Source organism: Saccostrea echinata, unplaced genomic scaffold (assembly GCF_033153115.1).
Source record: "Saccostrea echinata isolate AGI-Se365-2 ecotype Australia unplaced genomic scaffold, CSIRO_AGI_Sech_v1 ptg000025l, whole genome shotgun sequence".
In the NCBI taxonomy this organism is placed as follows: Eukaryota; Metazoa; Mollusca; class Bivalvia; order Ostreida; family Ostreidae; genus Saccostrea; species Saccostrea echinata.
Window position 1 is genome coordinate 19192626 of NW_026889774.1, and position 26381 is coordinate 19219006.

At 34.6% G+C, this 26381-nt stretch overlaps 1 protein-coding gene across 1 annotated transcript in view; it reads right to left on the reverse strand.

Moving 5' to 3' along the window:
- The window catches only part of LOC133192095 (uncharacterized), a 37059-nt gene extending 28711 nt beyond the window's left edge, over positions 1-8348 (reverse strand). Inside the window, exons 1-2 of the mRNA XM_061327948.1 lie at positions 8117-8348; positions 1441-1494 (exon numbers count right to left, since the gene is read on the reverse strand). The gene's annotated coding sequence lies outside the window, so the exon portion shown is untranslated. The remainder of the gene's footprint in view (positions 1-1440; positions 1495-8116) is intronic.
- Positions 8349-26381: the final 18033 nt, after the last annotated feature.

Below are 26381 nucleotides of genomic sequence, written 5' to 3' on the forward strand. Positions count from 1 at the left end.
CCGGTACATTAAATGTTCTGTGTTTATGGTTTTCTTGATATTAGTCATACACTATATGAGGAGTACCTCTTTGAAATTTATGTCTATTACTCTAAGGAGATTAAATTCATCTTGTAAGTGACCATCACAACTATGTTCAGCAAAATTTAAAAACCAGTCTATACACACTGTATAGGATAACTGTGTAACAGATAACAAGTGGGCTTGCATGATCATTTTTTGTAGAATTTGTTATTTCACTAAAAATCACAAAATTGTAAATTATTCCCAATCAAATTTTTGGTATTGCTAATAAAATATTGCATCATTAGAAACCCACAACAGACCATATTGTGTTCCTTTCATCCTCACCTGCAAGTTGATTTGTAAACATTTTCTAATATTTTCATGAATATTTACCTACCCAATAATAATCATATCAACCAATCAAAAAGCCTCTCATGAGCCAGAATGTAAATCTCTCCCCCATCCCCACCCCCCAAAAAGTACTTGCTGCCTCCATAAAATCATCATGATTTGACAATAAATGGTTCATCATAATTGTTTTTGAATAAAAACCATATATCAAGGAGAGCAATGAAATCTATTATGAATTACAGATTACGTGACCCATGGTTGATGGAGAAAGGCACAGTGTCAGTAAATGAGGGTCCTTCTGGCAGCAGATGTACACTGCAAATGCAGGTGCACATGTATCGGAAAGCTATCTATCAGGAATCAAATCATGAAACTTAATACCTGTTTTGTACTTTTATTATAGAGTCTATATTTGTAAAATGTTTCACTGAAATTAAGATAAAGCTAAATGGGGAAAATGAGCAGGAAATTTGAACATTTAAACAATATCTTATAATGAACGAACCATAAAAGGATTGGACAGCAGGTACTCCCTACAGAAGTCCTCTCTATAAAATATTTTATCTTTAGTAAACATGGCAACATCTTTTATTGAAATTAAAAACTGAATTCAAAATGATATATTTAGATGCATTCAATATTCAATCTGTTTCATCGACATCAAATACTGTGATACTGTGGGAGGATAGGCATTTTGCTAATAATTATAATGTTGACAGAGAGACACAAGACAGACATTTACCAATGTATAAATTTTTTTCTGCTTTTCAATGTATCATGCTAAGTATAGAACAATGTACCAAAATTAATCAGCATTTTGCATTTTTTGAGTCATATGATACAATAAAGTGTTCAACTGCTTTTTACAGCAATTGGTGATTACAATGTTAGTTAAGATTTTCAGATGTTCTGTTTAACTGGACATGAAGATTTATTTTAAAGGTTAAGTGCACTATGTCTGCAAGCAAGTGAAAAACAACGAGAATATCTTCAAACAAATTTTAAATCTTTGTTTTTAGTACAACTTTCATAACCCACATATAAATATAAATCTATGAGAGATATCCATGTAACTTTACTTACGGATCAAAACTTAATCCATGTCTGTGGTACACTTGACTGGCCATGAAGATTTAGCTGAAAGAGAGAAAGTTTATTGAAAAAGTATTTATATGTTGCAATTATACACAAACTGAAAAATGTTTGTATAGTTGTTTCCAGAAAAAAAAAAAAAATAAAAATAAAAAAAATTAAAAAAAAAAAGGTAAATACAGATAACAGCTAAAGATTTTTTGTAAAAAGTCCATTATGTTAATAATCACTTATACAGCAAATGAAGGTATGTTTTGTCACCAAGTACTTCAAGTATTACTTCAATATTACTGTAGATCACTCAATTTTCACTACACCTTTTTTCATGAGATAGACACAAACTTTAGTAATAGGAAGTGAAAAATAGGCCTCAACTTCAAGTAATTTGATTGTCTACACCAAGTTTGACTAAACTTCCAACATGCAAAATGAGAAGTTTCTATGACAAAGTAGATAAAACACACTAACATGTTTGAGGGGGGGAAAAAAATGCAACCCTCCAACCCGCAATTCTGTTGGAGTGGGACTTAGGATATACTTATGCACATGTCTAATAAATTTCAGAATTGGAATCTTGTTTGCATTTCTACAAGGTCAAATTATCTAGGTATACTAGGTTACTATACTTTTAAACACAGTGAAAAAGCATTACGTAATTTTTGAATTGATCATGTACATAAGGCATGTTGCCTATTTAATCCATTCTGTCGTCCGTCATCTAGGATTAAACGTCTCAAAAAAAAAAAAAAAAAAAAGTAGAATCTTTAAACCACAATTTAAACAATGTACACTTTAAGCATGTTAAAAGTGCATGGGAGCAAGATAAAAGTTCATTGCCTCTTCATTGTTTAGTCTCTCAACAGAAGAAATCACTTTTTTTCCAGGAAAAACATGGTGAAAAAAATCATTTTGTGTCTGTTAATTTAAAGAGGATGGGCATGTCTTCAGGAAAAAGAAATAGACTTCCATCCAATCTTTCAGAAATGCTCGTTATTGTTGCCAACATGGTCTTAAATGTTATTCTTTTGAGTTTTGCTGGAGTCTTGAAAAAAAAAATTCAATGAATTTACCATACCATAACCCACAAAACTCTGTTTATTTGTTGTTTTATCATGCAGACAACAGCTATTCAGTAAAAAGATCAAAAGTTCCAAGGAAAGGGTAAAACATTTCAACAGGTTTTGGCCAGACCCACCTCCCTGATAAGTAAGAACTCAGAGAAGGAAAATCTAAAGCCTCAATAAAAAAAGATAAATAAATAAATTCACATAGTTTTCATCAAGACCCCCTCCCCCCCAAACTTCATTTAATGAATGTTGATTTAAATTTGATTATTAAACAAATACTAGTATTTAATAACATTGTCAATAACATGTTTTCTTTGTTTATTCATAAAGAATCATTTCAAATACCAATAACATAAAGCCTCATGTACAACATGTACTTTTTTTTTTTGTAAGTGAGGTTGAACAACAAAAACCTTTGGTATTCTTAACCCCCTCCCCCTATTTGAATTAAGTTTTTATATGACACTGATCTTTTGATTTTGCTCCTTAGTCAATACAATAACATAAACATCTCTGTCTGTAAAAATATTGCTTTTTTTCTCTCCCTGGTTGTTGAATAAATGAAAAACTACCATTTCAATTATCACATTTATATTATCACATGTCAAGAGCCATGAATTTGATCTGGCAACCTGCATATTTCTGGGTGTTAACCTTTAGTATCTTTGACCTTTAAGTTCTGATGCTTTTAGCAGAAATATTTCTGTAAAGATTGTCAGCATTCAATACCTTATATATATATAGGCACCAATTGAAATATCTAAGTCAGTGACCCCTGTGACTAAGACGATTTGGACCGTCAACCAACCATGAATTATGGCTGGATTTTGTTTATTTATCTAAACACCTATGATTGACTGATGACTTCAGTTATTCTTAGCAATTTCCATGTTTTTTTTTTTTTTTAGTGTTTTATCATCCCCTGCAAAATCAATTCTTGGTTCCTTTTTTTCACAATCACTGGGGAGGTTTAGTTACAAAATTAATATTTTCTCATTCATAAGTTCACCTTGTCCTCAAATTTATCCAATTACCATTGCATTCTTCAAAAATATTTTGAAGATCATAAATTTGACATTTACACAACACAAATGCACAATATACTTGACCTGAATAAAATAAAATAACGGTAGTTGAACCATAACATTAAATAAATAAGTCTATTTTCTCCAGAATTTTCTTTCATACGTTGCGTCATAGTGGAACACATCTGCTCTGCCTACTCAGTCGTTCTCATGACCTAATGACATGGGCATCATGGGTGCAAGTTTAGCCCAGGGATGCATAATATATACACAATAAGCGGAATTGTTTATGAATTTGTTGAAATTTTACATCCTAGACCGTTTTTTTTTCTTTTCTTTTTTTTCTGATTCACCTGAAATTACAAATCAGTTACTTGCTAGATATAAAAAGAATCATTCTTTTCTTAACAATTTAATATTAATTTAAAGGGATAGAAATAAATTCAATCAAATTTGATTTGGGAGGAAGTTACTTAATGAGGATCGATTAAAAAAGATTGTGGTTTCCGAATTACTTGGTCTTCTCTTTGCAAAGATGTCACTTGAAAAAACTTCTTGAGATTGCATACAGTGAAATGCATTGAAGCTTGGGGATGGCTAGTTTGTGTCATAAGGAGTGACGTAACATTTGTTTTGGATTTGCTTGCCCTTGAAAGTTTAGGCTCCGCCCACCAATCATATGCTGTGATGTAACAAACAACCAATAACATTTTTTTTAAAAATATTTCTAAAAGAAATTTGTTGAATGTGAAAAATTCTTTTACTAGATAATGCACTTTTGACCATACCAAAATGTTTGTTTTGAATTTATAATATATCCATTTTTTTTAAAAAAAAAAAAAAAAACTTCTCTCTTAATAATTGTTGTACTTCAGTGAGTGCTACTATTAAATTTTAGATCTAGTTTTATGTTCAGAACTGAAATAACAACCCAGTCAGAACCACTACATGGGGAAAAGGGGTGCATCCCTCCCCCCCATCATCTCAAACCACGTTCTGAGTCTGTATATAGCTCTCTCCTACCCGTGGCTGCTTGATCACAGAAATTGTCGTAATCATGAAAATTTACGCCTCTATGTTCAGCCAATGACAATATTTGTTTCCAACGCAATTGAAATCAACAACTGACATCAACAGTATACAAGAAATGTTTCATATACTGTGATTGGGTATTGAAAGGTCGCATCAAAGTTCATTATCCGACTATGCTTTACTCGAATTGGTCAATATTTTAATGAGCTGCAAAATATTCTCTTCTCGTTCAACCACGGCCAGAATGGGAGAGGATCGTATATTTTGGCTGTGGTTTGCGACGATGCCCCCCACCCAATAACTCTGTTAATAATATATCTATATATCTAATCTTTGGTTGTCCTCCCTCAATAATAACATCTGTTCATGACATTTTCAACTCAAGCACACACATATTAACCCCCCCCCCCCCAAACTGTTCTTATGGGGTTATGATTTCAGTACAGTAAATCTGCTTATCTCAGATTAGCAATTGTCGAAGTCTTTTATGTACATATGATTGGCTTAAACATTCAACAACATGCAAGCAAAACCAAAACAACTGTTACATCACTTTCTCACGGCACAAACTATAGCAATCACCAAGCTTCAATGCGTTTCACTGTAAGAGTTAAAAATTCAGTTACAGTTTCACATTTTGGTCTGTGAGCTCTCAAAAACAATATCTTCTTTTTCTTGGAAAGTATTTGGTCTTCTCTTTTTAAGCCCAATGTCCAAACCTTTGACCTATGCAATTTGGCTATCCACTGTATCAATACTTGTTAAAAAATAGATTCTGCTTTATTTAAAATTTAAGAACCCCCTTAAGATTGCACAAGTTAAAAATTCAGTTTCAGTTTCACATTTTATTGGTGAACTCACAATAAGGATGTTATATGTTTTCCAACAGTCAAGACCACATAAGTAATTTTCTTTTATATTTTTCCTCACCCTCCATCTTAGATTGTTCCTCTTTAGTTCTTTTTTTTAATTTTGGTTTTAAAATGGGTTCAAATATTTGTATATATCATACAAAGAAACAGAATAATATATACATCATGTACATGCATTAGTATTGTAAAATTATATAATTAAAGCTGAAAAGATTGATTTGTTTACTCACACTTTTACAATATGAAAATTTTTTTCTTTCTTTAAAAGAATGTGATATAGGTATTTTTTACATTAAAAAAAAAATGAAATCCACCAACTGCGCCAGGTTTTTTTTTTTCCAAATTAAGGGGAAAATCTCAAAATTAAGTTAAATTGCCTGGCTAAACCTTGACATTTGTGGAACTATCATGATCAATGTATCAAAAAGTCTCTATATGGTTTCTTTTTCTTAGAATAATGAAACCTTCTTTAAAATAGAAAAGCCTAATGACTTCCCGTATCTGTGAAGAGTAGGTAATGATGTACATGTCATAATGGTCAATCAAAAACTCGCACATTCACCAAAAGCCAGTACATTTTTCAAGTACATGAATAAGAACAGGCAATTCAACACATCTGGGATAACATGCAAATTTAGTTTTAAAAATCTAGCCTTAAGAATGTAGAAACTCAAAGTTATCTATAAAGAATCTAGGAAATTCAGGAAAATATTAGTTTTATGCTTATAAGAAATAAAGATTTTAAATAGGGTACTATAGATTCCTTATTTTTTGCGAGTACTTATTATCATGAAATTGCTCTTTAACGTCAAATCGTGAGAGCAACAATTTGTGATTGGACGGTTAATCAAGAGATTTTACATTGATTTCAGCACTATAAAAAAACAAGTGAGCAATTTTATTTCACGAGTTGTGCTTCTCGCGAAATTACGTGATAATTAATTCCATTTGTATATTTAGGAATCTACAGTATCATTAATTCACAGACGATCAAAAATGTGTGTACATGTACAGACTAGACAGATACTATACTGGTTGGTTATAAGTTACTCCTTTTCATTTGGCTTCACTATATGCCAATTTAAGATGTGATGGTGATGAAACAACCAAATTGAAAAGTGAGACAGTATACAATGTTCTTTTTTTCTCCTATAAAGTTAACAGTTTTCTTATAAACATGTTATTTCAAAATATATATATATATATATATATATATATATATATATATATATAGATATATATATATATATATATATATATATATATATATATATATGTAATAAATATATTGTGCAGTGAGTAAAATGAGGGGTTACTTTTGAAGTAATTTCTAGGCATTCCTACTAAAAGTAGCACACTTATATATACCATTGTTTTTTTTTCCTTTAAGCACAATTGATCAATATTTTCTCTCCAAAATACCTATATCAAATGTAAAACAGTGAATAAATTTTGCAAGAAAAAAGATTTTAGCATTACTTTCACTTTTTATTTCGAGAGGGGAGGGCTATGATTTTGAGCTAATTTTGAATCGATTTAAAAACTGGTCAAAACTGACAATTTGTTGAATACCTTTCTTTGTTTGTATTTGAAAGACACAATTGCTACTGTGCAGTAAAGTTTGAGAAATGTTCTATTATGCAAAGTATGCTGGTATTAAAAAGGGAGAATATTCCCTTTGTGACTTTAAGATTTGAAATAAAAGATATATATTTTAAACCACGATTCAGCACAAAAGCTAGCTTATTATAGTAGTGAAAGGTTAACATTATTGTTTTCACATTTACTTGTTAAGTCATGTACAATATCACATAAATTTCTTGACTTGCAAACCTTTCTATGACTCATCCCTTTTGTTACTGTTTTCCCCAAATGTTTCTATTTTGGTCAAACATAGACCTATAATTTAGAGGCATATTTGCTTGAGAAGTGATAAATGTGTGTGGTAAGTTTCAGTCAGATGAACTGATCAGAAGTTAAGAACACTTTTTTTTTTCTAGAGTCATTTAAAGTTGCTAGGAATAAATTTTACCATGTATATACTTTTACAGTATGAATATAAAATTATTCCGTGATTCATATCAATCAATATTTAAAAAAAAAAAAAACAGAAAAAAGCTAGTAAACTGTGCTCTGTTTTCACAATCTAATTAAAACACTTCCTTTGACATTTTTGCACAGGTCAGCATGTCATTACATCATATTAACACCCGCTGCAAAATTATGTAATGTAAACCTCACCCTGTAATTTCGAAAAATTAGAGACATATGTTCAGAAATACACACATATGTTGAAATATTTTAACTTATTTTTAAATAAAATTTTGCGCAGAACAACAATCACTGCAATTGTACTGCAACATTGTTACATACTCAGTAGGACTGTTTGTAATAATGTCATCATGTCTACATGCACATATCTACCGGCGAATTATGACCCTTGATTTAGAACAAACTCGGTCTCTGGATGACTTCAACTGTTCGAACAAAATAAACACAATTTTCTTTGTTGTCCGTAATTAACACTGAACATGATTAGACGTGAAACACACTCTCAACCATCCATCTCTTACAAGTTATTTTATTATTTTTTTGTCCAGATCACCAAAATTTCCCCCAGTAAAATGCCGGTTCCTCTGTCAATTTCAAACCAACATTTACGCAAACTTACCTGGGTCACCGTGGGTAGGGAAACCTTGAGACAAGGGTGTTTACGTCCCCGGGTCCTCACTTCAATTTAGACAGTCGGTCAATTATCTCGTGTATGTGAACTCTCCATGACTGAGTGACCCAATTATTCACAACCAGCACTGACCCAAATTCGACGTAATTTTTCTAACAAGGGAATTGATTGGTCCGAAAATATTGCAATTCAGCTGGTGTCATATACTTTTGCAAGCATTTTTGGTAAAAGTACGACATAAAAATTGAAAGTTAGGAATTTTACTTATTTAGGCCACTGATATATATCATTTTCAATTTAAAATTTATATATGAAATGCGTAAATAAGAAGAAAATCAAAAAAATATCTGTAACCTGTAAACAACTTACCTAAAATATAGGTCAAATTGCCGAACCAATCATTTTACGTCTTTCATATCCCCCTCGGAGAGGTCGGCGCTCGTTACAAAAAGTAAACAACTAAAATTAGAAAAGTGTCACGTAATACCGAACATGCAACAGCTGATTTGATATCGAAATTTAAATGAAAATTACTGCACTGGTGGGACTGTTATTATATCCAAAAAGCTTAAGAAATACGATGCATTCAACAGATCGATAAATAAATTCATGATGGCAGAATATAAGATCAACAAACAAACATGCTTTAAGAGGTCAAAAACCTCGACAGTGACCTTTTGTAGATAGGTGCAATGTCATGCTACGTCAGAAATTGTAAGTAAAGTGGTGGATCTAACTTCATTTTCATAAACTCAATAATCATGCAGATCGAGAGGGAATTCGAAATCCTATCATACTGAAGGATATATTATATGCATACAAATAAATTTGCATGTATTTTAACAACTACTGTGAGAAGATCTCCCCCTTTTTCTTCTAAATCAGTATAAACAGCTGATAAATGCATTTCATTGGTTTGTGCAAAGAGCTTATATGCTCCCGGAGTATAAAAAAATACTTCAGTTGAACAAAATTCGTATGTACTGTTTTTAGATATACACACATTTTACAACTCTTAAACTAACATAGATATATAAATGCATGTATACGAATTTTACAAATAATTTTTTTTCTTTACACGCTGATAGGTTTTCCTGTGTTTAATGCTGAAGTGCGATAATTGTGACGTCATATCCAAACATTAAAATATTGTAATTCATGACGTCATAATACTCAACAAACTAGAGAGAGAGAATGGTCGAAACTAAATCACATGTATACATGTGAATTGTCAAGATGCATGCATAATACATGAATCTTCCAAAACGACTAATTATTGCATACAATACCATTTTGCGGGATTTAATCTTTATTTGGTAAAATATGAGTATTAACTTCTCTCTTTTTTTTTTAGACTCACAGCTGTCGCGTTGAGATTTTTATTATCTCTGTTTGTTTATGTGGGTGTGTTTTAATAAAGCCCCAAATATATAGACGAAATTACTTTGTTATGTGCTAATATCCACACATAATATTGTTGTTTTCAGTCAATATCTATGTAATTCTTTTGTACTATTGTCATAACTGAAGGATTTTTTATTGAGTGAAAGAAACTTGTTTTCAGCTCCTACCATTTCCTGCATATTTCTGGCATTTCCTAATTATGGACCGTCAGCTGGCGGTCTCATTGTACATGTATAATCATATTTAGAACTATGAAAAACAGTATGTGAGTAGATCAAAAGATCTGATTTGATACCTTCATTGTTGGGTCTTTTTTTTTACGAGTTGATGGTATCAACTCATGTTATGTGACTTGTAAGGGATTCCCCAATGTATCGAGACTAATCACACTTTCATCTGAGTATTTTGTGTACGGATTCTTGTATAATATTGGTTTATTTACAATTTTCATAATCTACAGAACAAGAATATGTTTCCTGATATGCTTTGAAGTGTTTATAAACATGAATATTTATTATTAATTTTATTGGAATTTGTGTCCATCCGCAAAAGAAAATAGTGTTAGGGACATGCGGTCAACAAAAGTGACATGTCGTGCAATCAAAATTTTGATTTATAAATCAATAAATGTTTTATATAATAAGAAGTATTTTGAAAACAGATTTTAAAAGAAAATTCACAAAGTTGAACATTGTACAAACTAGGTTATTTTTAAAAGATTGACGTGCTAGAGGTATATAAATAAACTTCTTGCGCTGTTATGCTAATGAACAGAGCAGTTTTCCCGCGTTAGTGATGAATCGTTCAACACAGAGAACACTGTCTATGTTTGTAAACAAAGCGAGAAGTTTGCAGTACAGAAGGTCGATGTAAATCAACTACTTATCTCAAACGGAAGAAATGAGCTGCGCCAGTAAAAACAATTTTGAAATTAAAGTTCTTATTTCTTGTGCAAACAATAAAAGATTTCGATTGCTTCAAGGGTTAGATTTTTTCAGCAGCAGACAACTTTGTGCTCCAATTTCTTTTTCCCTGTTAAAAACACTGTCTTCCACATTCTAGATCTGTTTCACAGCAAGCTTTAAATACAGCAATGGTCACTTAACACGCCTGTGATTCTTATCTCATTAATTGTCGGCACTACACTGGAAAGTGGTTTCCTTTAATATGTCCAGCTGTGTTTTGCTATCAGATGCTGACCATGTTATAAAGTGAATTAGTAGTACTGAATGCAATAAATAAAAAAAGAGGGGAATTATTGATAAATTAAATGTGAAATGCATATTTATATATGTGAAGAGATCAAGAAATCAAATTAATTCATGAGTTTATAGATCATGTAAATAGTCAATAGCATGCCATTGTGGTAAATTTAAAGTCTTCAGTCGAAAAGCCGAAAGAATTGAAATTTTTAACATGCATACTTGTATCAATGAAAGTCAAGTAGTTGAATTTTAAAAAAGGCTAAACCGAGAGAAATGATATATAAAATGTGCATATTAATTAAAGTCAAGTAGTTATATTTCAAAAGTGACTAAACCAAACGAAATGACATATAAAATGCCCATTTCAGTTAAATGTCAGGAAGTTCAATTTCAAGAGTAGGCTTATCAAGAGAACTAAAATATTTATTGTGCATATCAATGATCATAAAAGACAGGGGGTTGAATTTTAAGAGTGGCTAAATCAGGAGAATTGAAATATCAAATGTGCATGTAAATTTTGAAAGACAAGGAGTTAAATTTCAATAGTGACTAAATCAAGAAAATTGAATTATGTAATATACATATAAATGAAAGTAAAAGATATCAATGTTAAGACTGGCTTAATCACGAGAATTGGAACATATTGATGTGCATTGAAAATTTTAAATTGTTTGTAAATTGAAGAAAGCAGTGAAAATATTTAATGAGCATGTAAATGAAATAATTCAATCTGCGCTATTTGTAAATAATAATAATTCCCTACTTGTAATACTATTGTAGGTTTGGCCTATTAGTTTGGTTTATGTGTGTTTAAAGCTTTTTCTTGTTTTTTGTCTACTTAGTTGTTTTAATTCTGTAATATGATTTTACAACAGTTCTGCCATTTTTCTCTATTTGAAATTTCTAGTCACTTGATATATAATAATATTTCTGTCAAATGATATCGAGTGTCCAAAAACTGTTCTCGGTAGTTTTAATAATGATAGTCTGTGCTCTGTGACCATTTCAATGATGGTATCCTTTAATATTTTGTAAAAATACAAATTACTTTAAATGCAAGCTAAATTGTCATTTTACGAAAAATCCCAAAACGAACTTAGTATTATTTGTTTTCTATGTTTAAAGGTTTGATTTGTGATAAATTATTATACATTCCAGTAGATATTAAAAAAAAATAAATATACATGTTAAAAATACATGATGGAAAAGGTGTAAATAAAATATAATTTTATTTCTCTCTCTCTCAAAAAAAAAAAAAAAAAATTTAAAGTGATAGTTTTCATCAATGCACATAATTTCAACAATATCATATATTCCATATATGGACTAGAGACCTCAACTCATTTAAAGATTATATAATCAATACCATCAACTCGTAGTAGTACTTTCAGTACTTTGATTTTTTTTTCACAACACGTGTAAATGGCATATACCTATGTCTTTGAGAACAAAAATATATGTTGAAAGGTCATATAAACACTTGCGTGTTTTCGAAAATGTGTTTAAGATTGACATTCTCTTTTATAATTTTTTTTGAAGTACCAATGAAGAGAGTGTGGTCTACTGTATAAATTTCCTTGTGTTGTGACTAACTCTATCAATTAGCCTATCTTAATATTAATGTTAAAATCTAACAATATATACATATTAATATAGTTGTTATACTATCATGTTAAATAGTCAAATTGGATTGGTTTAAAAACATTTGTTAAAAAGTATTATTACCTAACCTACTATATAAATTGTAATTAGGCATTTTGAACTGTTTCCTGATTCTTTTTAATGTTTTTGCAAATCATGAAACAGTCAAAATTATTACCTAACCTACTATATAAATTATAATTAGGCATTTTGAACTGTTTCCTGATTCGTTTTAATGTTTTTGCATGTCATGCAACAGTCGAACTGTTTACCCGGTCACAGTATACACTTATTTCATGACTACGAGGGGAACAGTCAAACTGTTGTCCCAAGGTAATGGGGAAGACCTGGGAAACTGTTGCCCTCGGCCTTCAGCCTCGGGCAACAGTTTCCCAGGTCTTCCCCATTACCTTGGGACAACAGTTTGACTGTTCCCCTTGTAGTCATGAAATAAGTGTATACTGTTTACCCAGTCACAGAATGAACTGTTGCATGGCTGAACTGTTCCATTATGACGTCATAATTAATTCCCCGTACTTTACAGCTTTAATATTGAATTATGTATTAATTAAAGCATTTTCATTCAGTTTGAAATTATCATCTGAAAAGTAATCCTGATATATTATCAATTTAATATCATTTCGAAGAAGAGGCCATGAACACCTTTTCTGAGGGTAATTTGGGAAAAATGTAGGTCCCTTTCACTCAGTATAGTTCTTTGCCATAAACGTGTAATATTCAAATCTTCAAGACATCATTATGTTGTTTACTACATGTTTTTTTTTTCAATTTATTAGTGCATGATAATATCACATCCATTAATTTTTCTGAACACCAATCGGTGTGAGAATTTGATTAATATTCATCTTGTTTAGTTTGTTTTTAAAAAATAATACATGTACAAACATTTGTCGATGTATTTTAAAAGCCATTGATTATTATGTCGATATCATTACTTTAACAAATTATATAGTAGGTTAGGTAATAAAACACTTATTTCATGACAACTCGGGAAACAGTCAAACTGTTGTCCCTCGATAATGGGGAAGACCTGGGAAACTGTTGCCCTCGGCCTTCAGCCTCGGGCAACAGTTTCCAAGGTCTTCCCCATTACCTCGGGACAAAAGTTTGACTGTTCCCCTCGTAGTCATGAAATAAGTGTATACTGTTATCCTACCGCTTGCGAAAACCATGCCCTCCGCGTAACATTACATAACAACGGTTAACAATGCATGACGATGGATAACCGTATAAAAATTGTTAACTGCGCAGAACGTCTGCTGCGAGTACGGTTCACTGTAACTTTTTCTTTCTTTATTTAGGGTAACATGTGAAATTATTATCCCTTGAAAACCACGATTGCTTATCTCTCCTTCGCCTCGGTCAGCAATTAATGGTTTTCGCGGGAAAACAATTTCATATGTTACCCTTAAAAACATGTAATATTTTTATGATATAGTCATTATTTTTTTTAAAAGGTAACCATGTAAATTTAATTCAGTATTTCAGTCCCTTAGGAAGCAATTTCATTTTTTTAGGAGGGGGGGGGGTGACCTATCAAATATTCTTGGATAACCCCCCCCCCCCCCCCCCCCAAAAAAAAAGTCATCAGACGTTACTATTACGGTACACATCAATAAAATTATCTTAATTTGATTTTATATTGTATAGCCTGAATATGTTTTGGGGGGGGGGGGGGTGAGGGGGTTCTGTGGGAGGAAGGGGGGTGGCACCCGGTCTCTACGGGCATGTAGTATCCCGAGATTTTTGGAAGGGGTACATACGTAACATATAACATATCAAGGCTCTGATAAATGACATAGAATAGAGAACTATTTAAATGCAGATATGTAAATTCTTTAACTGGGCTAAAAAAAAAAGGGGGGCATAATTAGTTGACTTAACAAAAAGACAGTACAATGGAGGGGATAATCAACGCACTTTTCTATCGAGATGTTGCTAAAATAATTTTAAGGACATTTTACAATCAGGAGCTAGGCACAGTGAACTGAATTTAATCAGACTGCTCTATTTCATTCAGTTCATTTGTACCAAATAGTATAACACTTTGACTTTTTGTATGGGGAGTGTATTTTCTAAGGGTATTTTCTAGCTGTTGCCCGTATCATTCAGATTTTCTGAATAAACATTGTCAGTTAAAAATCGAAAAGGACCCCCCTTACCAAGTTTTGTCTTTAATTAATTTATTTTCGATGTATCAGATTGAGTGAAATTCGTATAAAACGGAGAGCATCTCAATAAAAGCTTGCATTTTCACTTGTTAACACATTAATGCGTAATCAATTTTAATTTGAAATCCAAATTAGACCATGTAAATACCATCTTAGTCAAATAACTTTAATAACGATATGACGGTTAAGAAGAATTTACTTGGCTTTGGATTGTGTCTTATATAGTCAAATATCTGGATTTCAAAACTGCGTTAGCATGGATAATGCTTACAAGTGAAATGGCAAGCTTTTAAATAAGGAGCTCTCCGTTTTTCACGAATTTCACTCAATCCGAAACATAGGAAAAAATATGCATATTTTTAAAAATCAATTCAACAAAAAAAAAAAAAAAAAAAACTGAAAAAAAGGGGGGGGGCTTTTTGATCTTGTTACGGTTAAGAAGAATTTACTTGGCTTTGGATTGTGTCTTATATAGTCAAATATCTGGATTTCAAAACTGCGTTAGCATGGATAATGCTTACAAGTGAAATGGCAAGCTTTTAAATAAGGAGCTCTCCGTTTTTCACGAATTTCACTCAATCCGAAACATAGGAAAAAATATGCATATTTTTAAAAATCAATTCAACAAAAAAAAAAAACTGAAAAAAGGGGGGGGGGGCTTTTTGATCTTGTTACCGGTTAAGAAGAATTTACTTGGCTTTGGATTGTGTCTTATATAGTCAAATATCTGGATTTCAAAACTGCGTTAGCATGGATAATGCTTACAAGTGAAATGGCAAGCTTTTAAATAAGGAGCTCTCCGTTTTTCACGAATTTCACTCAATCCGAAACATAGGGAAAAATATGCATATTTTTAAAAATCAATTCAACAAAAAAAAAAAAAAAAAAACTGAAAAAAAGGGGGGGGGGCTTTTTGATCTTGTTACATGGGAAGAAATTCTGTGGATTTTCTCCGGTGTTGCTTTAGACTGAATTCAATCAAAGCGCAATTAACGCTAATCTTTATATTACCCATGAGAGTGATGCGAGACAAATGATGGCAGCACTGTTTAGGGAGGGATCCAACATTTTTTTCAGATTTAAAATTAAAGCTTTAAAAGAACAATATAATATAAGGCCTTTCATTGGAGAGGGGGGGGGGGGGCGTGATTTCAATTTCCTACGTGCTCAATAATAATAACGAGTTTAAAATGAAACATATAATTATAGAAAATAAACGAGTAAACGATAAACAAATTAAAATAAAAAGGAAATTAAATTCCATGTTTGAGTTTGTAACCCTTATTTTTTTTTTTTCTAGAAAGTATAAGCGTATCACAGGTTACTAATTTTACCCCTTTTCATTGACCGTAGTGCCATATAAAAACACAGGTTTTTTCATAAATATGTCTTCGGATGTATACGGGGTGGAATGGGCTGATTTTAGGGCATAGATGGGAAGGAGAGTGTCTGGGGGAAAAGAATTAAAATTTCAAATATTGAGAAATATTGCCTTTGAATGCGTAGTAGGAAGGGTGTAAATAGGCCATGTTTACCTTCTTCTAAAGGGGTAAGTTAAATATGCAGGGTATGGGGTAACTCACGGTGTCTTAGAGGGACTTGTACACTATAGATTCTCCTTAGATTTAAAAATATTTTAAGGCTATAATAAAAAAGAAATCGCTAAATTTTAAGATAAATTTAATTAATTCTAAATAAAATTTAAATAAATTCCACATGCAAAAAGGTAGAGGAAATAAATGTTATAATTATCAATGACATCCGAGGAAAATATTTGTAAAAGTATTTTTTTTTAGATCCACCTCTACAAGATTCTGCCATAAATTGTCTCGAATCACTCTTAGGGGAATATCGGTGATTAGCGTTAATAGCACTTGTATTGAGTTCAGCTCATAGCTAAACCGGACGGGATTTCTTGGGATGAATTACTAATAATGAAAATTTAAGGTTTTAAGTCGTCCGAACACCCTTCCCAACGATGGATGTTGTATGACTATCAATATACATGTAATAATATTCCACTATATTAGTGTTGTAACCGCACAGGCACATACCATCGTTTCTGAAGTGGAAAGTGTGGGGTGGGGGTGGCTAACGATAAAAGAAAGAGCAATATATAGTCGGGATCGGAATGTTGAGAGAAAATCCCAAACCGAAAGGAGTCAAGATGGCGTCGGGATACGAGGGTCATGTTTGAGGTATAATATGTATGCTTTTTTGGATCTCATAACCAGCCTCTATAACCAGGCAGAGCGCATGCGCGCAATGAATTTCCATCGAGATCGGAAAACAGCAGAGAGGAAATTCGGAATATAGATTATAAACTGTCAAAACTGATCAGATCAGCTATCAGCTGATAATTAGTAAAGCTATTGATGCATAACAGGACAAATTTTTGTTTTCCCCTATCTGGAAATAACAGAAGTGTAAGTAAATCAACTTAAAAGTTTAATTTAAAACCCTTCCAGTAAAGGATAAAAGATTTAAGTAAATAGATTTCCACAGGGGCGGGGGGGGGGGGGGGTCATCATTTATTTAATATATAAATGTATGTTATATTTATTTTTATATTTTTTATTATTTGTTAATAATTATTATTATTATTGTTATTATAGATCCTGTTGGATTTACAAACTTGGTAAAGTGTATTTAATCCAGCCAGATCTGATATATAAAGCAGTACATATGAGTTGTCGGAAGAACACAGCCCACCCCCTCCCAAAATAAAAAATAAATAAGCCAAGCAACATGAAAGAATATGAAAAAAGGATTCTTTAAGGTTTGTATGGTTTTTATAGCTTTAAAGATTTTACTGACATACTTTATTTGGGCATGAATAGGATTGTTGCACCTTGTGCTTTATTTAAAAAAAAGGATAATTTTTATTCCAAAAATTATTAATATTATGTATTATCATTATCAAGCCTGGTGACAAGTGATCAGTTTAATATTTGACCTGTATAGAGTATTACAAATAAATTCCCTTAAAGAAAAGAAATTTATATTTCATATCTCAATCGAATACAAACTTCCTAATCAGCAATCCGCAAGACAATGTGATCTATGTACAAGTTGATTGTATTTAAATTTTATATCACATTGTCTTGCTATATGTTTGTATTTATATCATGAGGGTTTGAATATCCATCACCAGAGTCTGCATACCTATCACCGGAGTCTGTATACCTGTCACCAGGGTCTGTTTACCCATCACCAGGGTGTGTATATCCATCACCAGGGTTTTTATACCTATCACCAGGGTCTGTGTACTATGATCAGGGTCTGTTTACATATCACTAGTGTCAGTATACCCATTACCAGGGTCTGTTTATTACTATCACCAGGTTCTGTATACTTATCACCAGGGTCAGTATACCTATCACCAGGATCTGTACCTATCACCAGGGTCTGTATACCTATCACCAGGGTCTGTATACCCATCAACAGGGTCTGTATACCCATCTCTAGGGTCTTTTTACCCATCACCAGGGTCAGTTTATCTATCACCAGGGTCTGTATACCTATCACCAGGGTCTGTATACCCATTACCAGGGTCTGTATACCCATCACCAGGGTCTGTATACCGATCACCAAGGTCTCTATACCTATCACCAGGGTCTGTATATCCATCACCAGGGTTTGTATATCCATCACCAGGGTCTGTATACCCATCACTAGGGTTTGTATACCTATCACCAGGGTCTGTAAACCTATCACCAGGGTCTGTATACCTATCACCAGGGTCTGTATACCCGTCACCAGGGTCTGTATACCCATCACCAGGGTTTATATACCTATCACCAGGTTCTGTATACCTATCACCAAGGTGTGAATTATCCATCACCAGGGTCTGTACACCCATCACCAGGGTCTGTATACCTATCACATGGGTCTGTTTACCCATCACCAGGGTTTGTATATCCATCACTAGGGTCGGTATACCCATCACCAGGCTCGGTATATCCATCACCAGGGTTTGTATACCTATCACCAGGGTCTGTATACCCATCACGAGGGTCTGTATACCTATCACCAGGGTCTATATTCTCATCACCAGGGTCTGTATACCTATCACCAGGGTCTGTATATCCATCACCAGGGTCTGTATATCCATCACCAGGGTCTGTATACCCATCACCAGGGTCAGTATATCCATCACCAGGGTTTGTATACCTATCACCAGGGTCTGTATACCCATCACCAGGGTCTGTATACATCTCACCAGGGTCTGTATACCTATCACCAGGGTCTGTTTATCCATCACCTGGGTCTGTATACCCATCACTAGGGTTTGTATACCTATCACCAGGGTCTGTAAACCTATCACCAGGGTCTGTATACCTATCACCAGGGTCTGTATACCCGTCACCAGGGTCTGTATACCCATCACCAGGGTTTATATACCTATCACCAGGTTCTGTATACCTATCACCAAGGTGTGAATTATCCATCACCAGGGTCTGTACACCCATCACCAGGGTCCATATACCTATCACATGGGTCTGTTTACCCATCACCAGGGTTTGTATATCCATCACTAGGGTCGGTATACCCATCACCAGGCTCGGTATATCCATCACCAGGGTTTGTATACCTATCACCAGGGTCTGTATACCCATCACGAGGGTCTGTATACCTATCACCAGGGTCTATATTCTCATCACCAGGGTCTGTATACCTATCACCAGGGTCTGTATATCCATCACCAGGGTCTGTATATCCATCACCAGGGTCTGTATACCCATCACCAGGGTCAGTATATCCATCACCAGGGTTTGTATACCTATCACCAGGGTCTGTATACCCATCACCAGGGTCTGTATACATCTCACCAGGGTCTGTATACCTATCACCAGGGTCTGTTTATCCATCACCTGGGTCTGTATACCCATCACCAAAGTCTGTATACCCATCACCAGGGTCTGTATACCCATCACCAGGGTCTGTATACCTATCACCAGGGACTCTATACCTATCACCAGGGTCTGTATACCTATGATCAGGGTCTGTTTACATATCACTTGGGTCAGTATACCCATCACCAGGGTCTGTATATCCATCATCAGGGTCTCTATACCCATCACCAGGGTATATATACCCATCACCAGGGTCTGTATACCCATCACCAGGGTCTGTAAACCCATCACCAGGGTCTGTATACCTATCACCAGGGTTTATATACCTATCACCAGGTTCTGTATACCTATCACCAAGGTGTGAATTATCCATCACCAGGGTCTGTACACCCATCACCAGGGTCCGTATACCTTTCACATGGGTCTGTTTACCCATCACCAGGGTCTGTATATCCATCACCAGGTTTTGTATACCCATCACTAGGGTCGGTATACCCATCACCAGGCTCGGTATATCCATCACCAGGGTTTGTATACCTATCACCAGGGTCTGTATACCCATCACGAGGGTCTGTATACCTATCACCAGGGTCTATATTCTCATCACCAGGGTCTGTATACTTATCACCAGGGTCTGTATATCCATCACCAGGGTCTGTATATCCATCACCAGGGTCTGTATACCCATCACCAGGGTCAGTATATCCATCACCAGGGTTTGTATACCTATCACCAGGGTCTGTATACCCATCACCAGGGTTTATATACCTATCACCAGGTTCTGTATACCTATCACCAGAGTCTGTTTATCCATCACCTGGGTCTGTATACCCATCACCAAAGTCTGTATACCCATCACCAGGGTCTGTATACCCATCACCAGGGTCTGTATACCCATCACCAGGGTCTGTATACCTATCACCAGGGACTCTATACCTATCACCAGGGTCTGTATACCTATGATCAGGGTCTGTTTACATATCACTTGGGTCAGTATACCCATCACCAGGGTCTGTATATCCATCATCATGGTCTCTATACCCATCACCAGGGTATATATACCCATCACCAGGGTCTGTATACCCATCACCAGGGTCTGCTTACCTATCACCAGGGTAAGTATACCTATCACCAGGGTCTGTATACCTATCACCAGGGTCCGTATACCCATCACCAGGGTCTGTATACGTATCACCAGGGTCTGTATACCTATCACCAGGGTCTGTATTCCCATCACCAGGGTCTGTATACCTATCACCAGGGTCTGTATACCCATCACCAGGGTTTGTATACCTATCACCAGGGTCTGTATAGCAATCACCAGGTTCTGTATACCTATCACCAGGGTCTGTATACCCATCATCAGGGTATGTATACCCATCACCAGGGTTTGTATACCTATCATTAGGGTCTGTATACCTATCACCAGGGTAAGTATACCTACCACCAGGGTCTGTATACCCATCACCAGGGTTTGTATACCTATCACCAGGGTCTGTATACCCATCACCAGGTTCTGTATACCTATCACCAGGGTAAGTATACCTATCACCAGGGTCTGTATACCCATCATCAGGGTATGTATACCCATCACCAGGGTTTGTATACCTATCATCAGGGTCTGTATACCTATCACCAGGGTAAGTATACCCATCACCAGGGTCTGTATACCTATCACCAGGGTCAGTTTACCCATCACCAGGGTCTGTATACTTATCACCAGGGTCTGTATACCCATCACCAGGGTTTATATACCTATCACCAAGTTCTGTATACCTATCACCAAGGTGTGAATTATCCATCACCAGGGCCTGTACACCCATCGCCAGGGTCCGTATACCTATCACATGGGTCTGTTTACCCATCACCAGGGTCTGTATATCCATCACCAGGGTTTGTATACCTATCACCAGGGTCTGTATACCCATCACGAGGGTCTGTATACCTATCACCAGGGTCTATATTCTCATCACCAGGGTCTGTATACCTATCACCAGGGTCTGTACATCCATCACCAGGGTCTGTATATCCATCACCAGGGTCTGTATACCCATCACCAAAGTCTGTATACCCATCACCAGGGTCTATATACCCATCACCAGGGTCTGTATACCTATCACCAGGGACTCTATACCTATCACCAGGGTCTGTATACCTATGATCAGGGTCTGTTTACATATCACTTGGGTCAGTATACCCATCACCAGGGTCTGTATATCCATCATCAGGGTCTCTATACCCATCACCAGGGTATATATACCCATCACCAGGGTCTGTATACCCATCACCAGGGTCTGCTTACCTATCACCAGGGTAAGTATACCTATCACCAGGGTCTGTATACCTATCACCAGGGTCCGTATACCCATCACCAGGGTCTGTATACGTATCACCAGGGTCTGTATACCTATCACCAGGGTCTGTATTCCCATCACCAGGGTCTGTATACCTATCACCAGGGTCTGTATACCCATCACCAGGGTTTGTATACCTATCACCAGGGTCTGTATAGCAATCACCAGGTTCTGTATACCTATCACCAGGGTAAGTATACCTATCACCAGGGTCTGTATACCCATCATCAGGGTATGTATACCCATCACCAGGGTTTGTATACCTATCACCAGGGTCTGTATTCCCATCACCAGGGTCTGTATACCTATCACCAGGGTCTGTATACCCATCACGAGGGTCTGTATACCTATCACCAGGGTCTATATTCTCATCACCAGGGTCTGTATACCTATCACCAGGGTCTGTATATCCATCACCAAGGTCTGTATATCCATCACTAGGGTCTGTATACCTATCACCAGGGTCAGTATATCCATCACCAGGGTCTGTATACCTATCACCAGGGTCTGTATACCCATTACCAGGGTCTGTATACGTCTCACCAGGGTCTGTATACCTATCACCAGAGTCTGTTTATCCATCACCTGGGTCTGTATACCCATCACCAAAGTCTGTATACCCATCACCAGGGTCTGTATACCCATCACCAGGGTCTGTATACCCATCACCAGGGTCTGTATACCTATCACCAGGGACTCTATACCTATCACCAGGGTCTGTATACCTATGATCAGGGTCTGTTTACATATCACTTGGGTCAGTATACCCATCACCAGGGTCTGTATATCCATCATCATGGTCTCTATACCCATCACCAGGGTATATATACCCATCACCAGGGTCTGTATACCTATTACCAGGGTCTGTATTCCCATCACCAGGGTCTGTATACCTATCACCAGGGTCTGTGTACCCATCACCAGGGTTTGTATACCTATCACCAGGGTCTGTATAGCAATCACCAGGTTCTGTATACCTATCACCAGGGTAAGTATACCTATCACCAGGTACATAAAAAATGTAGTAAATTGCATGACCCTGGATAGATAACATTAAAATCTGTGTTCAAGGAATGATTAAATTTTTCAACAATATGCCAAGTTTTACCTAAATGGTCATGCTGCCTTGGTCAAAAACATAACAGTTTTTGTTTAATATGTTTTCAGTACAAACAAAATGGTTGATTAAAAGGCTTTCATGACCCTTTTTTTAAGAGAAAGATGAGTTTTCACTCCATTTTGGGTATGATACCCATGCCCTTGAAATGGGATTATTTAATGATATTTGATCAGATATTGGAAAATTTTATTGCATAATGTTTTCAGGGAAAAAAAAACATTAATGGTGAATAAAATTGATCTTTTAATTATTCTGAACTGTAAATCAAAGATCAGTTATAATTAATTTTATCCAAGTTTCTTAAAATTGTGTTCATTCAAATCAGATTTTCAAACCTTGCAATGTTTGTTTGACATGAACTTTGATTAAATTAAAAAGGTGGATTTTTTTGTGCATTCAAGAAATCATCATATGCAGTTTAATGTTTGGAAAAGGGAGGGGTTTTGTCATTGGGGAATGGGGCCTATATTTGACCTAACCTGGGGCAGTGGGAAATCCCTGAGAAATATACATGATATTTTAATGAAAATATTTTCAGATTTTACTTGAGGAGACATTAAGTGCAATGGATCAATCGGACCACAAAAAGGTGAGTATTCTGAATGAAAAGCTCATAAAATGGCATGGATATATGCATAAACCAGTCCTTAAATGTTCACCGTAAATTATACATGTGATAATTAATGAAGAAATAATATCAAATTACAAATGTATTTGAAAAGTGATTTGACTGTAGTCCATTTGTTAATATTCCAGAGGAAGTTATAAATAGTTAATCTTCAGTGTAAATGTAAGCATGGATAACACATTTATTGTTCCTCAGAAAACTCTGTTTTTAAAAATAATATATATTAAGCAAAATTATAGCAATGATTGTGTTACTTAATTTGTTAAAATGTATTTCTTAAGCAATATATAAATAATAATATTTATGTAGAAGTAAGATGATATGGATTTCAGTTTTAAAATATCTTATGGAATCTTTTTCATTTTCTACAGAAAAGACAAAGGGTTTCAAACTTTGCAGATCCTTACTCTTTGCATGGGCAGGAGAAGTATCCATTATGTAAAATGCCCAGGAAATCAAAGTTTGCAACTACAAAGACAGAATCGAAGAAATTAAAGAAAGAAAAGAGTTACAAAGAAAGGGTAAAGCAATATTCCTGTAATTTTATAATTATGATGGTTTGAATAAATATGAGTATATTAAGTTGGTAGGAAAATGTCCCTTATTAATGAACTGTGGATCAGCATTGCTGGTTGGGGACCAATTTTCATGGATTTCATATATCAGTTTTTACCAAGAAATAGATTTGCTCTGAATTTGTTTACCAATTAAATTCCCATCAAGCAGTAAAATATGATTGCCCATAAACAAGGAAATAAGATGATTCCACAATAGTATCATATTTTAGACAAATGCAATTTTGTAAATAGGTACTACGTTTAGTAGGGTCTATTGGATTTGCATATCGTATTTCATTTGGAATTTATCTTTTTTGAATAGGATGAATCAGAACCTGGATGTTCTGCCTCCTCCAGTGCCAATGCACACCATAGTGAATGGCAGGTGGAACCATCAAGTGATGAGTATGAGGCTTATAAGGAAATCTTGTATCAGTGTAGTGCATATGCTGCCCTAAATGAAAAACTCACAGCTTTTGCCATACTGGATTATGATTTTCCTAACAACATATTAAAGGTATTGCATATCAGTAATGAATAAGATATCATTAATATTTTTAAAAATCTATTAGGATATAGATATAGGTTGGTCACATGGGCAAATTCCATAAAGGTGAATAGCTTGATCATGTATTTATTTAAGAAGTGAATATAATTTTTGAAGATTCATGAGGACATGAACTAAGACGCTTCACGCTGGCATATTTCATGAAGTGCGTTATATATACCGGCATGAAGCATTGTAGTTCATGTGAGTCATGAATTTTCAGAAATCAAATTCATTTCTTATATTTGCTTATTTTTCTGATTATTTCCACAAATAACGCCATTTAACTGTCATTTTTAAGCAAAACAGTTTTCACTATAGTTTTGACCTCAAGTAAGGTATTATGATTAACAATGGAGATATTCATGCCCATTCCTGGTAGTTCCTGAGAAAATGAAATGTATTCTATTTGTAAAGAATCATCGGGGAAATTTATTGGAAAAGTATATTCATTTCAAACTTCATATTTTCTTTTTGTAACTTAAAACATAATGAATGAAATATCTATTTGCAGTATTAATTGTTTTTACAGGATTATATTTAAACAAAAACTTCTTATGATTTCAGAAGTCTAGTCCTTGTCTAGTTTTTAGACAGGGGGAGCACTTTTTGTGCACCTGTGATAACCTTAGAAGATCCTATCTTGAAAATGTTGGAAACTGTTCTGTGGAAGGTAAATTTATAATATATTTTAAAAAACCTATTACATGTATATGAAATTAACAGGTAAAATGAACACATTTATAAAGAATCAAAATTATCTAACCCAAACACTTCATCAAAGCATGATTGACCATATATCCAAGTTTAATGTCTGAATATTTACAACAAAAAAAACTCAAATGACCACATATTCCAAGCATAAAAGTAAATTATTTTACAGAAGACTAGATATCCTTTGGAATACTTCAGTAGAAGAGACAGTGTTGGCAGAATATATTGAATTAAAATCCACATTTCAATCAACATTCTTCAAATTTACTTGTTTAAATTAAGGTTTTCCATCCCTAATAGGACCTAATTCTCTAACCTTAAATAACCATCACATATATAAAACTCAGATATTAATTCAAAGCATTTTACAGTAGAAAAGGATTTACCAAGAGAAAGTTTCAGAAATGTAATTAACTAAGCAGTAATTAATTAACAGAAATTGCATTGAAGTTTATGGAGAAAAGCGATTTTTAGCTCACCTGAGCCAAAGGCTCAAGTGAGCTTTTCTGATCAAAATTTGTCTGTTGTCTGTCGTACTTGTCGTCGTCATTGTCGTAAACTTTTCACATTTTCATCTTCTTCTCAAGAACCACTGGGCCAAATTCAACCAAACTTGCCACAAAGCATCCTTGGGTAAAGGGGATTCAAGTTTGTTCAAATGAAGGGCCACGCCCTCTTTCAAGGAATTAGTGAAAAAATAATGGCATCATTTAAAAATCTTCTTCTCAAGAACCACTGGGCCAGGAAAGATGAAACTTATGTGGAAACATCCTCAGGTAGTGTAGATTCAAGTTTGTTCAAATCATGACCCCCGGGGGTAGGGTGGGGCCACAATGGGGGATCCAAGTTTTACATAGAAATATATATAGGAAAATATCTTTAAAAATCTTCTTAAGAACAGCAAAGCCATGATTGGTCATAATTATATGGAAGCATCCTCAGGTAGTGAAGATTCAAATTTGTTCAAATCATAACCCCCGGGGGTAGGGTGGGGCCACAATGAGGGATCAAAGTTTTACATAGAAATATATAGGG